The sequence below is a fragment of the Castor canadensis genome, chromosome 5 (assembly GCF_047511655.1).
Source record: "Castor canadensis chromosome 5, mCasCan1.hap1v2, whole genome shotgun sequence".
Taxonomy (NCBI): Eukaryota; Metazoa; Chordata; class Mammalia; order Rodentia; family Castoridae; genus Castor; species Castor canadensis.
Genome location: NC_133390.1, coordinates 75272551 through 75283323, shown reverse-complemented (window position 1 = coordinate 75283323; position 10773 = coordinate 75272551). Strand labels below are relative to the sequence as shown.

At 43.9% G+C, this 10773-nt stretch overlaps 1 non-coding gene across 1 annotated transcript; it reads right to left on the bottom strand.

Moving 5' to 3' along the window:
• Positions 1-1684: 1684 nt before the first annotated feature.
• Positions 1685-1808, bottom strand: LOC141423688 (small nucleolar RNA SNORD22). Its single transcript, XR_012448515.1, has one exon. It is a non-coding gene; the product is annotated as a small nucleolar RNA SNORD22 (small nucleolar RNA).
• Positions 1809-10773: the final 8965 nt, after the last annotated feature.

The following is a 10773-nucleotide window of genomic DNA, read 5'->3' as shown; positions in this document are numbered from 1 at the left end:
GAAGTGCACAGTACCACAGTGCCAAAAATGGTACAGCACAAGCTAGAACTCAGGTCTCCTGACTCCAATCAGCACCTTCCCAACCTGTCTCTGACTCCCCCACTGGAAACCTGTGGGGCTCTCCATCTGTCTATACCAAGCTGAAAGAAAGATGTGCTCAACACAAGTACTCGCTGTTATAGCCAGGACTCCTAACCTCTATGGTGGGCAGAACACACCTGACCCAGGTTATAAATTCTTTTAGGAGCTTCCTCCTTCTCTTTCTGTCCAGGCCTGAATCCTCAAAATCCTGATGGGAAAGAACAATTGCATCTGTGATCAGAAACATTTATTTTGTAGAAAAGACAAAAAATAGGGCACAGGGACCTGGAACTACTTACCAGTCCTCAAGTGCATCTCCTCTTTTTCTCTGTTGAACCTCTGCTCAGTTTTTCCCCTGAGCACTCTCACTTCCATTTCTATCTCATAAAATCTTATTCATAACACGATAGCCAACATTACTGAAGAACAAGGGCAGAGGATGGATGCTACCAGACTCAAGACTTACTGTGAAACTACAGTGATCAAAGCAGCATTGAGTTGGTGACAGAATAGACACAAAGGTCAACAGAACAGAACGTGGAGACCAGAAATAGATTCACAAAAATGTAGCCAACTCACTTTGGTTACAGGAGCAAAGACAATTCCATGGAGAAAGGACAATCTTTTCAACAAGTGGTGCTAAAACAACTAGACTGTGGCATGCAAAAAAATGGATCTAGACAGCAATCATGTAGCTTTCATAAAAACTAACTCAAAGTGGGTCATACACCTAAATGAAAGTGCAGAAGTATAAAACTTCAAGAAGATTACATAGGATAAAATCTAAGTGACTTTGAGTTTGGCAATGACTTTTAAGAGACAAGTCCAAAACTGTGAATCATGAAAGAAAAATGGATAAATTGGATTTGATTAAAATTAAAAACTTCTGCTCTGTGAAAGATGCTTATCAAAGAATGAAAAAACATTTTCTATCACAGACTGGGAGAAAATATTGGCAAAATATGTATCTGATAAAAGACTTATCCAAAATACATACAGAACTCTTAGAATTCAACAATCAGAAAACAAAAAAATTTTAAATAGGCAGAAGATTTGGATACTTCACCAAAAAAGGATATACAGTTGTAAAAATAAACATGTGACAAGATGCTCGACATCATCTGTCATCAGGGAACTGCAAATTAAAACAATGTGACACCACTACACATCTATTAGAATGGCCAAAATTCCAAACACTGACAGCACCAAATGCTCAGAGGGATGGGGCAATGGGAACTCTTGTTCATTGTGGAGAATGCAGAATGGCAGAACCACTGTTGTATTAGAGTGCAAGCGTTGTCAGGACAAATGCTTATAACACACCCCGTATGCTGTCACATACCACAGATGGAGTGCCTTACACAACCGAAATTTTCTTTTTTTTAAGAAAAAACAGTTTTATTAGAAAATTTAAAATGACAGTATGCTAACTTGAACAGCAAGGTTATATAAAGTCTGAAAATTCCCTTTTTTGTATTAGCCAATCTCCTAAGACATGATTGCATTTATATGCACCTTGAAATTTCTTCAAACCTGGAAAAAGGAAAAAAACATGTTTCAGCAAGTGACAGTTCTTCTTTTTCCATTTGCAGAAATTCTGATGATCCCTCAGACTGTTCCTCTGGAACAAGTTTTCCTCTTCTCCCCCAGCCAATCCCAGTGGGTTCACCTTTACATGCTTTGGGGCTAGGACAGAACAGAAATCTATTTTCTTTTTTTGTCTAGGTTTTTTTTTTTTTGGATAATGGATTTTTAAAATTCATTTATTCGCATGTACGTATATCTATTTTCTCACAGTTCTAGAGGCTAAAAGTCCAAAGTCAGGGTACAGGCAGGGTTGACTTCATCTGAGGCCTTTCTCCTTGGCTTGTACATGGCTGTCTCCTCCCTCTGTCTTACCTGGTGTTCCCTCTGTGATAATGTTTGCCTGTGGTCAAATATCCTGTTCATATTAGGACACTGGTGGTATTGGGTTATGATCCATATGATTTAATTTTGCTTTAACTACCCTTTAGAGATACCATCTCCAAATAGGGTCACACACTGAGAAACTAAGAGTTTGACTTCAACATGTCTATATGGGATTACACAGTTCAGTTCATATTAGCTACTCTGGAAGATAGTTCAACAGTTTCTTACCAAACTAAATGTATTCTTAGGGGTCGGGGCAGGGGGGAGAAATGACCCAAGCATTGTATGCACATATGAATAATAAAACAATAAAAAAATGTATTCTTAGCATATGTGATCTAGCAGCCATGCTTTTTAGTATATACCTAATTGAACTGAAACTTATATCCACAAAAAACATGAACAGAAATGGTGATAGCAGCTTCATTCTTAACTGCCCCCAAATTAGAAGTGAGTAAAATGTCTCCAGTAGGTGAATGATAAACAAAATTGTGGTACATTCATACAATGGAATAGTATTCAGTTATAAAAAGAAATGAGCTATCAAAACACAAAAGGAATAGAAGAACCAAATTCTTATTACTAAATGAGAAGAGCCAATCTGAAAAGGTTACCTACTGCAACTATCTGATCTTCTAGAAAAGGCAAAAGCATAGACAGTAAAAAGGTCAGCAGTTTCCAGGGGGAAGGGAAGAGCAATAAATAGCGCAGAGGATTTTCAGGGCTATTCTATATGAGACTCTACTGGGGGACACATAACATTAGGCATTTGTCACAACCCACAGAACCGTTCAACATAAAGAGTGAATCCTAATGTAAAGTATGGACTTGAGTTAACCGTAATGTATCAACATTGGTTCATCAACTGTAATAAATACACCACCTGAGTGTACCATGTTAACAGTAGGAGAAATGGTGTGCTTGGGCCACGGTGTGGCGGGGGGCGTAAACCTGAACTCTGAATCTTAGCTTTCTTACCTGCAAAGTGAGGGTAAAGCACCTAGGGGGTCCTTGTGAGGATTAAATAAGATAAGGTCTGAGAAACATCTGGAACATAAAAGACTCTTGTTTGACACCTATTGCATTCAGCCTTGTAGAATATAGGGAACCTGTAAACCCAGGTTTTTCTCATTCTACCCCGAAAAGCTTTGAGGGCAGAAATGTACTGAACATTTGTGTACCCTGCAGGCAGGTGGGCTCCTCTTGGGCATGCAGTGCAGCAGGGCCAGTGGATAACTCTTGGAGGGGGCTGCTAGGTTGCTGGGTCCCACCTACCAGTGGCCTTAAGGGTCCAGGCAGGCCTGGAGAATGAGACCTGGGGCCTTCCAAGGCCACAGAGTTAGAAGGTGGAAAACCAAAAAGAGAGCTTCATTTTCTACTCAAAGTTTTTTTTTTTTCCTATTAAAAGAGGAAGAGGAAGATAGAGGAGGAATGAGAAAGGATTGGAGAGGAGGGCAGGAGAAGACACTGCAGAAGTGGTGCAGGACTGAGGACATGGTTCATGGTGCCTGACTAGCAAGCATAAGGCCCTGAGTTCAAACCCCAGTACTGCCAAAACAACAACAAAACCCAGCACTGTAGAAGTGGTGCAGAAGAAGGAGATGGTTCAAAGAGCAGGATTCCTGGTTCAAAGGTCCATTTTCCCTATTCCTGTCCAACTGTGAACCCTGGTGTAATATGAACATCTGTCCTGTGAGGTGTAAATGAGAAGACATAATGGATGCCAGACTATCTTAAAAAGGACAACATACCTTGTAAATGCAAGGGATTCCCATCTTGAATCCTCAGAGCTCATACCCATGTGACTAACTTTCACACAGTTAGTGGGCCACACTGAGAGAGACATGAGAACTTGTTCCCTGCTTCTCAGGGTTGCCAGAAGGGTTGAATGAAATTAAACGCAGTAGGTACCCAGTGTTGTTTGTCTGCCTTCTGTCCCACCTCCAGCTTGGGAGGATTGGTAGAATCCACAAGTTCTTGCTTGGTTCTCCAGATTTCTCTGAGAATGAAGGGTCTGTGATGCTGGGGAGGGATGTATTCAGTTTGGAAGTTTGCCAGTACCAAAGTCTGCTTGCCTTAATTAAGTCTAAGGAACACCAGGAAACAGTCCCTTTGGTTTCCCATGATTCCAAGACACTGTGAAAACTCTTGACAAGCATGTTCCCATATGGTCAAGATGACTACTGCCTCCACCACAGGTCTTAGGATAACCCACCTGGGAGCAATCTGGGTCAGAATTGTCAAGCAGAAAAGGTCCATTTTGGGGCCAGGTACATGCCTGTAATCCCAGCACTTGGGAAACTGAGGCAGGAGGAAGGTAAATTCAGACAGGTGGGCTACATAGTGAGACCCTGTCTCAAAAAAGAGGGAAAGGGAAGGGAAGGGAAGAGAAGGAAAGGAAAGGAAGGGAAAGGCAAAGAAAGGCAAGGGAAAGGCAAGGAAAGGCAAGGCAAGGCCTACGTTTGACAGTCCTCTGCATGCACCCTCCACTGTAAAGTGGACTTACTAGTATCCATATCATTGGATTGTTAACAAGATTACATGAGATGATACATGAATAAAATTTAGTACAGCACCTGGCACATAGCAAGTACTCAATAAACATTAGTGATTAATGCTTCTGCAACAGAGTACAGGGACCCACCTCACCTGGAGCACTGGGGCAGGGGTTAAGCAGTGTAAAGCACTGTTAAATACTGTTAAATCACTGTTAATGTTAATGACAGACCTTCATTGTAAGCACTCTATTTTTCCTTTAAATAAGCTAAAATGTTGGGGGCCTGGCTGAATTAATTGTCTGACAGCTCTTAGACCCTTCCCTGGTGTTCCCGCTACTTGTATGAAGGACTACCAGCCAAGCAGTCAGCCATACTGCCCTCATGCCAGCCCAGCTGTTTTGACTCTTGAGGAAGCTACAGGGCAACCATGAATGCTTGCAAATCACAACTCTTTCTCCAGAAGGCACTGTCTCAGCCATGACTATTTCAAACTATTTGTGCTAAACCTTTTGCCATCACAAGCCTTGGTGAACTCTAGATGACCCTGTTAGCCATTTTTTACCAATGTGAGAAAAGGAGCACTTCCTCTGGTGTCCCAGCAGAAGGCCTGCGACAGGTGCAAACACAGTCTTTCATTTCCCCGAGGGACTGTGTCAGGATTAGAGCAAACACATTTTCATTTGTATGAAGGTCTGCCAGGATTCGTGTAAACACCTGTGCCACCCCTCCTTTCTGGCTATCTAAGCAGACTATTTGGCTTTTCAAGACAGCCAGGAATCACCCTTCTGTGCTGCCCACTGGTGTTGCAACATTAGGCCCAGTAAAAGGCTTCTCTCCAGAGGCCCTTCCTTTCTTGCCTAGTTTTGACCTTTATTATTATTAGTGTGGGCTGAGCTGGTAACACGAAGAGAAGACAGCAGCAGTAACAATGGAGTCAGTAGCAAAGAGAAGGCAGTTGAATAGTTCCAGAGAGTGGCTGGGGCAGAAACGCAGGAGAGCAAAGGCAACAGAGGCAACAGGGCTGTGAAGAGCTGAAGATGACAAAGTACAAGCCCTGGTCCCTGGAAGAATTCCAGGGAGCTGCCAAGCCTTCAGGGCAAGGGTCACAGACACCTTAGGGCCCCAGAACAAAGCAGTAGCATCCCAAGAGCTGTAACACTCGTTGTTGTAGGACTGAGGGTCAGGGCACCCAGGGCCTGTTTGAGAGCTGTAACACTAGGACGCTGCCTGCCATTGCTTGCTTTTGTCTGCTGCTGCCGCTCACTGTCGCTAGAAGCCGAGGATTACAATAGCTGCCAAGTGCTGGGGCCACTGGTGGTTAAAGCAGAGCAATAAGCCTCCAACCTCAGTGCCTAGAGTCATAAGCCTCTGCAACAGGCCCCTACCTCTCATGGTTTGGAGCTGTTGCCTCTGCCATTCCTGCCCCTGGGCCTTGGGGTCTCGGGCCGGGGACCACCAGCACTGGAAGAGTTTCTCCTCATCTGCCCGTGAGTTTGTCCCCTGGCCACTGACTGGTTACACATCCATGCCCTCCATGCCAGGGCATGTTTGTGTTTTGTGTCCAGGGTTATTCTCAAGTGGAAATGACTAGTTCAGAGCTTCTGGTTTGTGTTAGTAGGCGAGAGGTGGGGGAGAATACTGTCTTTAATGGGAGAGGGGTTCTTTGTACTTCCAGAGGCACATCAATCACTAACTGCGGTGTCTCAACAGCCTCCTTGGGACACTGTCCTGATCAATCTGAAAACTAAAAAAGAACAGAGACACCAGGGGAACCTCTTGTATCTGAAGCAGAGTGAGTCAGGCACTGACGATGACTTGCCCTTCCCTCTCCTGTGGGGAGGGAAACCTTGTCAGTGACAACTGTCTATTCTCCAAGGTCCTTAACAACACATAAAGATTTCTGGGGAGTTAAAAAAAAATGATTAGGTTTCCCACCCACAGAGAGACGCCAAGTCCTATTTTGAGCAGGAATGGTGCAAATAACAGGGGAGAGAGGTGTATTTTCCCCCTCAGCTGCACCAAATCTAAACATTCTCTGCAGGCTTAATTGCCACGTAACCTTCAACTCGACAAACATGTTTTTTAAATAATTGTGTGGATAGCAAAAGAGTTTTGAAAAGTAGTACTCAGCAGGTTGTAAGTCTATGTTAAATGATTCAAGGAGACTGAAAGAGACCTAGGCTAAGGACCAGTTCTCAAGAGAAGACAGTTCCAAGGAAATAGGTTCTGGGAACAATGTCACTTTATCATGCTGACCTAATATATGGAACCATCTATTTGATTTAATTACTGTACCATGAAATAATCCTCCCATATGGACAGCTCCTGGAAGAAAATGAAAAATTCGATCAACTTTGAAATAGAAACTTTTGGTAGAAGGCAAAAGAAAAAAAGAAGGAAGGAAAGAAAGGAAATAAAAATTTCACCTAGAGTCTGTGTCCTCCAAATTCAACACATTTTCTGATTTACCCACATAAAATTTTACCCAATTAAACTCATAGCATATAAATCCATTTTAATATTCTGTTCTTGGTTATTTAAAGCTGATCAGCATTCTCTATTGGGAAGCAGTATATTTAAGAATTTTTAATCTTATTAGTAATGCCAAGGTAGAAACTCACCAGAAATTAAAACAAAGTATATACGCAGAAAAGTCTTTCAACGGCCTTTGCCCTTGCTGCCTCTATCCTCCCTTCCACCCCTAGCCCTGAAAACACTCCCCCTGTGACCTTCTGAGGTGGGAAATCATTACTTATTGAGTGCTTTGAAATAAGGTGTCTCATTTCATCATCACAATTGCCACATAAAAAATGTAGAGTTAATCTCTTTCCCAAAGTCAACAGGCCACTGGGTGTGGAGTGTTAGTGACCTCCTTGCTCCGCCCTTTTACATCATCATCAGGTGGCATCACCGCACAGCTGAGGGATGGAGTGAGTGCAGACACCATGGTATGTGCGACTTATGGAAACGACTTTCCTGGGAGCAGGTTTTGCTAGAGATGAAGACCTGGGGTGGCTGAAGGGAGGTTCCATGTAGCAGGAAAGGACTCTGAGAAGCAGGACCAGAACTAGGTGAGGCAAACAAGGAACCAAAGGTGCAAAATTTAGGGAGGCATCACTTTCGGGGCTGACCCTGCCCTTGCACAGTGCTGCCCATAAGAAGCCAGGGTTGCAAAAGTCAAAGTTTTAACTCCCCTTTTCCGGATGCAGTCTGAGAAGGGGTCATTCTGCTGCTGTTTCTTTTGGTGTAGAGTTGATTAGCAGAGTGATAATGCCTGCTGAGTGTATGTTGAGGCCTCTCTGGCTGGGGCTGATGAACGAAGGAAGGAGTGGTCCTGAAGGGGAACTGATGAGCAGTTAGATGTGTGTGTTGGAGTAGGCGTGGGTGATGGGAAAGACAGGAAAAGGCACCGAGCAGAATGGTCAGGCCTGGCCTGGGGACAGTGTGATCCTCACAAAGAGGAGAATTTTCCCTGCTTCCCTGATGCTGTGGCAACTGGCTAGGAACCCAACACTTCAGCACTAACAGTCTTGCCACTTTGGGAGCGCTGGAGTGGCTGCAGGGCAGTGGCCAGGGGTCTCCCCACCAGCAGCACCAACATGGCTGGAAAGGAAAATGTGTTAAGTGGACCCTGAGCTGTCCGAGCTGCTCTGGAGATCCCAGAAATAAGGAGGAGTTGGGGGAGGATGCTGAGTGGGTGCACTGAGATCCCGAATCAGCAGCAGGGGATGGGGGTGTGTGACAAAATAAACATGTGACTATGATGTTAACAGGATCTTCTCTGTAGGCTCAGGCTGGGACTTGGGAGATTTTGATAAGAAATCTTGCTTACATCTACCAACAAGAAAAATTCAGAAATATTTCAGAAATAGTTTATCTTGTTTCCTGAGACATTAAAGATATCTTCAAGGTCAAAAGAGCCAAATACCAGTACTTCCCTCTGGTACAATCCACCTTGGAAGACACTTTCTTGGGGAAAAAAAAACTATCCCTTCTTGAGAGAAAGCAAAGAAGAAATGTGATACTGTGTGCATCTGGGAAGACTGCACTGCTGGGAAAGTTCCTTTTTTTTTCAGGAGTTATTTGAAAAATATTTAAACAGATGCTTTTTTTTTAATGTGAGTTTTTAAAATTGTTTATTCATTTATTCATATGTGAATACATTGTTTGGGCCATCTCTCCCCCTGCCCCCGCCCTCTCGCTTACAGGCAGAACCTGGTTCTCCTCTTCTTCTCCAATTTTGTTGAAGAGAAAACATAAGAGATAATAAGAAAGACATAGCGTTTTTGCTAGTTGAGATAAGGACAGCTATACAGAGAGATTCCTAGCATTGCTTCCATGCACATGTGTATTACAACCTGAATTGGTTCATCTCTACCAGACTTCTTCACTACTTCCCGGTCACCTTCCCATAGTGGCCTCTGCCAGTTTAGGATTATCTTATTAGCTCCTTTACATCAAACACTTTCAAGTAAACAGATGCTTTTAAAGGGTTCTTGTTATATCAAGATGTTACATCGAAGGATCTTCTCTGTATTCCAGAAAAACACCCTTCTCCTCAGAGACGCCCCTGTGGTTTAATTCAATTCAATAGAGAGGTTAATCTGAGACACCCCTGTGTCTGGGTTTGTGGGGAGCATGGGGTGTGTCGGCCATAGTTCCTCCACTCCAGGGCTGTATTCTAGATATATAGCCAGAGCTAGGGCATTGCTGGAGGAGTACACTCAGCATTGACATTGAATTACATATGAAATGTTTTGGCTCTATGGTTACCTAAACTGTTACTGGGTGAGACAGGGTCAGCCCGACCTGCAGCACCAGGCTTGGTTAGTCAGCCGAGGGAGGGCTTCTGTGTTTCCATCCAGAGACCGAGGGAGGTAGCAAATACTTTATGTGAAACCACACCTCTCTCTTCTGCTAAACACACAAATGGCTGCTCTTAACTTTGGTCACATCAAATGCCAACTTGTAACCAGCCCTGCTGATGCCTGCCATTTGTGAAGAAAAGTTGGGGACCAAGTTGCTGACCTTTTAGCCCCATCCCAAAGGCCAGAGTCGGAGGGCTCATGGGTGAAGGTACAGCCGGCCTCAGCAACCAAGGGATTGCTTACAGGACTCAGAGGGCATGCTTGCTGAAACTTATTGGGTTGTTATTTGGTTTTGAGGCCTGTGTTAGTCAGCTTTCCATTACTATAACAAAGTAACCCAGATAAGAATCTTATAAAGACGAAAGGTTTATTTTGGCTCACAGTTTGGGAGGTTTTAGTTGGCTATGTTGTTTTGGGTCTGTGGTGAGGCATTGCATCATGGTGGCAGTTAGAGCAGGGCCAAAGTGCTCATTTCATGAGCCAAGATGCAAAGGAAGGGCCAGGGATTTCACAATCCCTTTTGGGAATCTACCCCACAATAATCAAAGGACCTTCCACAAGACCCCACTTCTTACAGGTTCCACCAGATACCTACAGAGCCACCCTTGACCACATCTTAACACATGGACCTTTGAAGGACATTTAACATCTAAGCTATAGCAAGTCCTTGCCTAGTCCAGATTGGTTTGTCCCTTGTAGAGTTTTCTTTACAGCCCAGAATCATTGGCTGAGGAAGGCAGGTAACTCTTCTAGGTGACACAGGTAGCCAGTGGCAGGGTGGGAGTATAAAGAGGTGCTCAAACTGTTTTGCTGAAAAGTACTGATCCCTTATTCAGGCCCATGAATTAACTAAAAGCAGGAGAAGACCATGGCATCTGTCCTCCACTTTGTGTTTGCCTTTGCCCTGAGCCATTTTCTCTGAAGCCACCTTGGAGTCAAGGAATGACTGATAACATCTTCATGTCAAGGGACCAAAACCATCCCCACCAGTAGACCCTCCTCAGAATGGACCACCTGCCTGACTCCAGAGAACAACTCAGAAACCTCTCCCAGAATAAGGACTGAGATACTGAGCAACCAGGCCATATCTGTGACCGGGACTGTTTAAGTATGCATACCTTACCTATCTTCCTCTGCCTCTAAATCTTTGTCTTCTTATACCTATAGCTCATGTCTGTACCCCAAAGTTGGCTGAAGATGAACTGAGTGCTTATGTGAAAGCCTGATGTGCCTCTTTCCACAGCATGTCCTGAGCTATGTAATAAATCTCCTTTCTCTGCTTTCACCAAACCTCTTTGGCATACAGGGGTGAGTGACAGAAACTGGCATGTGGAATTCCAGGTCCAAACAGACCTAGGGTCCAAAACTCCAGTTTTGGGAGTATTGCTTGGGGAGTGAGCAGCCTGGCTTAGTCT